The sequence below is a fragment of the Lissotriton vulgaris genome, chromosome 11, assembly GCF_964263255.1.
Source record: "Lissotriton vulgaris chromosome 11, aLisVul1.2, whole genome shotgun sequence".
In the NCBI taxonomy this organism is placed as follows: Eukaryota; Metazoa; Chordata; class Amphibia; order Caudata; family Salamandridae; genus Lissotriton; species Lissotriton vulgaris.
The window spans coordinates 715,656,524-715,662,544 of record NC_141699.1 but is presented as its reverse complement, the minus strand read 5'-3'; the positions used below and the strand labels follow the sequence as shown (position 1 = coordinate 715,662,544).

The 6,021-nt window shown below is 39.2% G+C and overlaps 1 pseudogene; it reads right to left on the bottom strand.

The window, feature by feature from the left end:
* Positions 1-3,067: 3,067 nt before the first annotated feature.
* LOC147683370 (beta-enolase pseudogene) lies at positions 3,068-4,101 on the bottom strand (annotated as a pseudogene).
* Positions 4,102-6,021: the final 1,920 nt, after the last annotated feature.

The window sequence follows — 6,021 nt, the reverse complement described above, 5'->3', positions numbered from 1 at the left end:
GAGGTAAAAATATCAAGAAGCAGAAATATCGTCAGACAAAATATTGGAGTCAAGAATATCAATTTTAGGTAAGTAATATTGATGTAAAAAATATTGAAGTGTTTAATATTGTTTGTAAAAATATAGTTGTTAAAAATATCAATTTTGTATTAATGTTATGTATTTTAGTATTTTTTTATGTGTGTTTGATGTTTTTTGTATAAGAATTGTTTGTATTTTTATTATATGTTTTAAAATTGTAGTAGTTATAAAAACGAAAATTAATTGCATTTTTGCTCCATAGCAGGTTGTTGGTTTATAGGGGAATAGGGTGGGATGAAATTTTATTATATAACATTTATTGATTATTTAAAAGTAGTTATTACTTTTTTTTAATTTGAAATGTGCCTTTGTAGTTCCGTAGTGGGTTGTAGGTTTATAGGAGTATAGGGTGGGAAGTAATTTAATTTTATGAAATGTATTGAATAATTTAAATTATTAAAATTTGTTTAACAGTGATGCTATAGTGTTAAATGTGTAAATTAATGTATTAATAATTGTTTAATAATTAGTTGTGAATTAATTAATTTTAGGCATGTGTTGTGGTGTTTATATATGTAAATGGTGTGAAGGGTGGGAAGTAATTTATTTTGAATTGTTGAATTAATAATTATTTGTAAATTTATGAATTAGTAATTATTATGGTAATTGTGTAGTTAATTTTAACTGTGTGTTGTGGTGCTTTTATGTGTAAATGGTGAAGGGGAAGTAATTTATTTGTAAATAGTTCAAATGAATTATTTAGTAATTAATTATGGTAATTGTGCGATTAATTTTAGGTATGTGGTGTGGTGTTTGTATGTGTACATGGTGTGAAGGGTGAGATGTAATTTAACTTTTATTGCTGAATTATTAACTATGTGTTCAATAATTACATTAATTAATTAGTAATTAATTATGGTAATTGCATAATTAACATTAAGTATGTGTTGTGGTGTTTTTAGGTGTAAATGGTGTGAAGGGTGGGAAGTAATTTATTTTTTATTGCTGAAGTAGTAATTATTTGTTAATTAATTTAAAATTAATTATTCCCAAATTAATTATGTAATTATGTAATTAATTCGAGATATGTGTTGTGAATATTATAGTGTTAAAGAATGTGTACTCAATGCATGTTTATTATCTTTTTTTATTAATAAGATATTCTAAATTAATTATTAATTATGTTGATTATGGAAATAATTTTAAATAAAAACGTTGATGTCTTTCTTTATTGGTGTAGTGCTATAGTGTAGGAAATAAAATAAATATATTTTTGATTCAAATAATTTGTTTGTTTATGAGTATTTGCTCCCTTTTAATAAATATTGTTTATAAATGTATTTAATAAAAAAATGTAAATATTATTTGTACCTTTTTGTTGTATGTAATTAACATTATAATATGTGTTCTTTTTCTATGTTTAATATATTTAATTGTATATTTTTAAAATATTGTTTATTTATTTTTAAGATTATTTTTTTTTTAATTGTTTAAATGTTAATAGTTGTTTTTGTTACTCTGCTATTCAATTGCTTCCCTACTGTTGCACTGGAGTGGGAATAGTAATGTATACTCCTCCTCTATCCAGCACTATCCATACTGTTGTACTCACTGGAGGGGGAATAGTAATTTTCTCCCTCTGCTATCCAGCACTTTCCCTACTGTTACACTCACTGGAGTGTGAATAGTAATTATTACCCCTCCGCTATCCAGCACTTTCCCTACTGTTGCACTCACTGGAGTGGGAATAGTAATTTTTATCCCTCCGCTATCCAAATATTTCCCTACTATTGCTCTCATTGGAGTGGGAATAGTAATTGTTACCCCTTGCCTATCCAATACTTTCCCTACTGTTGCACTCACTGGAGTGGGAATAGTAATTGTTACCCTTCCACTGTCCAACACTTTCTCTAGTGTTGCACTCACTGGAGTAGGAATAGTAATTTTTACTCTTTCGCTATCCAACACTTTCCCTACTGTTGCATTCACTGGAGCAGGAATAGTAATTTTTACCCCTTTGCTATCCAGCACATTTCTTACTGTTAGACTCACTGGAGTGGGAATATTATTTTTTACCCCTCCACTATCAAATACTTTCCCTACTGTTGCACTGATTGGAATGGAAACAGTAAATTTATTATTTCGCTATCCAACATATTTATTGCATTGCAAAATGTACGTTTTAAAAAAAAATAGTTTAATGTTTTAAATAAATAAAGATAATAGTTAATACATTATTTTAAAGTAAATATATTTATATGTATAAATTATTATGTTTGCATGTTTATATTTTTTTTAAATAAGTAACATTTTTAAATTTAGTTAAAATGTACATTAAATGTAATTCATTTTGTTTAAGATAATATTAATATTTTGTATATTAACTATATATTATTTGATTTATATTTTTAAATCAATATTTTTTACATCTATATTTTTAACTTTGATATTTTTGTACTTACCTGTTTAAGTATAGGGAGTCCTAAGATAGACAATGTTTACATGTAAGCTCCACTCAGTCAGCCAACTGATGACCCATCTGAGGAGGATCATAGAGACCAGCTGGAGGATGGACCCGCTCACCTGTGAGAAAGAGCTGTGTAGCCATTTCACTGTAATCATTGGGCAAGCCATCAAGGAAGCTACCCCAAAACTAGACACTTATGGGGTGAGGCACTAGTGTCCAGTTTACATCTTTCAAGGTTTTCCATCTGGAATTAGCAGTTCTTATTAAAAAGGCAATTACTAAATCCAAATGGCCAGTTATACAGATGTGAAAACAGGTTGGTGAGACCCAGAGAAAGTATTTATTGGGAGACGGAGCCAGGGCTACCATGGTGCTAAAACCAAGAACAGACTAATCAATTTACCAGCGATTCAACCTTCTAGTTTGGGCACCACATACAGAATTACACCAGATAGAGCAAAAAACACTGGCAATGGAAAAATACACCGTTCCATTAAGTGCGGAGGTCTTCATGAAACAGCGGGTCACTCCAACCAGCATCAAAGGGGAGGCAGAGCAGAGGTACTGCAGAGGAGCACATTACTTGGCCCTGGGGTTTCGGAATTTACGCTAAGCAAAGACCGCCTTGTCTCCCATCTCCTCTTCAATCCTCATCAGCTGATTGTATTTGACCAGTCGCTCGGATCTGCAGGGAGCGCCTGTCTTAATCTGTCCAGTGCACATTCCAACCACCAGGTCTGCAATGAAAGGGTTCTCCGTCTCACCAGAGCAATGGCTCATCATCACCCCGCAGTCATTGGCCTGTGCCAATGACTGGGTGAACCAGATTGGCTCAGTGACTGAACCAATCTGGTTCACCCTCAGGAGGACCAGTTGCAGGCTTTCTGTTCCACAGCTTTCTGTATCCTCTTGGGGTTTGTGATAGTCAAGTCGTCCCCCACAATCTGGATGTTCACCTGGGCTTGGAAAGTCTTCCAGGTTTCCCAGTTGACCTGGTCAAAAGGGTCCTCAACGGACACCACTGAATAATCCTTGATGAAGCTCTTGAAGAGGTCTCCCAGTTTCTCCCCAGTGATGTAGCGGCCAGTCCAGATTGTACTTTCCACCACAATAGAACTCAGAAGCCACCATGTCCATGCCAATCACGATCTTAACAGGATAGCCAGTCTTCTCGGTTGCACTCTTCAGGAGCTCAAGAGCTTAATTGTTCTCCAGGATATTTGTGCAAATCCACCCTTGTCTCCCACGTTGGTGGCATCCTTGCCGTAATTGGCCTTGATTACATTCTTGAGGTTGTGGTAGACTTCTGCACCGATGCGCATCGCCTAGTGGGAGGTGGAACCCCCAACAGTCAGGATCATGAGCTCCTGCATGGCCAGCATGTTGCCTTCATGGGATCCACCATTGATCACATTGAAAGCCGGCACAGGGAGAATGAGTTCAGCATTTCCAGCCAGGTCAGCGATGTGGCGGTTTAGGGGTACGCCCTTCTCAGCTGCCCCAGCTTTGCAGACTGCCGGATATATACCCAGGATGGTGTTGGCACCAAATTTAGATTCGTTCTCAGTCCCATCCAGCTCAATCATGAATTTGTCAATCTTCTCCTGATCCACCACACTCATTTACTTTTTGAGGAGGGCAGGCAAAATGGTCTTGTTGATATTGTCAACTGCATGTGCGACACCTTTTCCCAGGTACCGGTACTTGTCTCCATCACAAAGTTCTAGAGATTCATAGATGCCGTGGAGGCACTGCTGGAAACAGCTACAAGGAAGAGGCCTTTGGCCATGGTTAGGTCCACCTCCACTGTAGGATTATCACAGGAGTCCAGGATCTCCCGCTGATTAATCGACTTTTCAACTTTCTGTCTGCTTCTTGCTGGGCTGGCTCTCTGGCAGACTGAGGCAGCGACAAAGTCTACCTGTTTAAGTATAGGGAGTTGATATCTTTACTATCTATATATTATTTTAGATATTTTCACCACAAATGTTTTTACCGTCGATATTCTATCAGTGAACCATCCACCTCACACGACAGAGCAGCTGCCTCATCTAGCCATGTCTGGAACACCTCTCATAGGGCCATTGACATGTGTATATGACTCACACCCTACAAAGTCCTACATCCATCCAGTGGCTCTTCATGTAACAAACTGACCCACAGCTTAGCTAATGCAAACCTCTTTAGGCACAGAACTCACTCCATGTTCTGCGCAGTAACCTCAGCCCTAAAGCAGTAGCAAGTCACTGCACACAAGTGTTGCTGTCTTGGAACTGCAGTATCTTAACAATGCATGGAAATGGCCTGGCGTCTGATTAGTATTTACAAATCCATCCTTCATTGCATAATTTATAAAACATAATTACCAGGAATATCCCTCTCTCTATCCACTCCAATGCAAGGAGGTTCAACCAACCCCTCACTGGTCTAAATACATCTATAACACAGCAACACAGGTTTGCAGCATGCAGCTATGTTCCCAAAAATATGTATCAAAATTGGTGCATTACGTTGTGTGCACTGATGGCAGGGCACAAACTTATCTCTTTGGACAGCTGAGGTGAGACATGCCCTGTGCCACATATCAAATTTAATGGAATCAGGTTTGGAGTCAAGACATAGGGGCCCATTAGGATCGCGGACGGACTTGCGTCCATCCGCGACCCCAGAGTAGGAGGGAACCTTCGCATGACCTGCGGAGTTCCCTCCTGTGCAATTAGGATGTGACCGCCACTATGGCGGTCACATCCTCTATATTTAACATTGCGGCGGGTGCGGCTTCAAGCTGCACCGCCGCAATGTTAAAAATGCATACATTGCATTTGTATGCAGAAAGCGGCAGGCACTGTGCGGTGCCTGCCGATTACTGCATACAAATGCAAGGGGTACCATAGGGACCCCCCATGTGCACGCCCCACCCCCCTTCACCCAGGGGCCCCCGCAACGGGCCCCTGCAGTGAAGTTCCACATGCTTTTCCACGGCGGAAAACCCGCCGTGGAAAAGCATGTTTTGACACCCATCCTAATATGGCTGGCGGTGTCTGAGAGACACCGCCACCATATTAGAGCTTTTCTGCCACGGTTGTAAGCCAACCATGGCGGAAAAGCAGCGGACTGAAACCAGGACCCACCAGCCATCCTAATGTGGCGGTGGGTCTTTGGTGGGTCCGCAGCGGATTTTCCCCATCCTCCGGGCTGGCGGTTGCTTCCGCCAGCCCAGAGGATGCGGAAAATCCGCTATCCTAATAGGCCCCATAATGTACATCTGTAGTGCCTAGTCTATTTGCACTTCTTGCCTCTCTAGGACTCATAATATATGTGTGTCCCATAGCTTGCGAGCAGGTGACAGGGGGTCATTCTTCATATGTCCAAACACATCAATAAATAAGATCCCCAGCCTACAAACTCCACCCATTTTGTGCAGGCTGTGGGTTACAGGCCATTGTGCAGAATCAGTATTGTCACTCTCCACATATGTCACATCATAGCCATCACTGTGCCATGTGTGAAAGAAACGGACCCCATCCAATGTC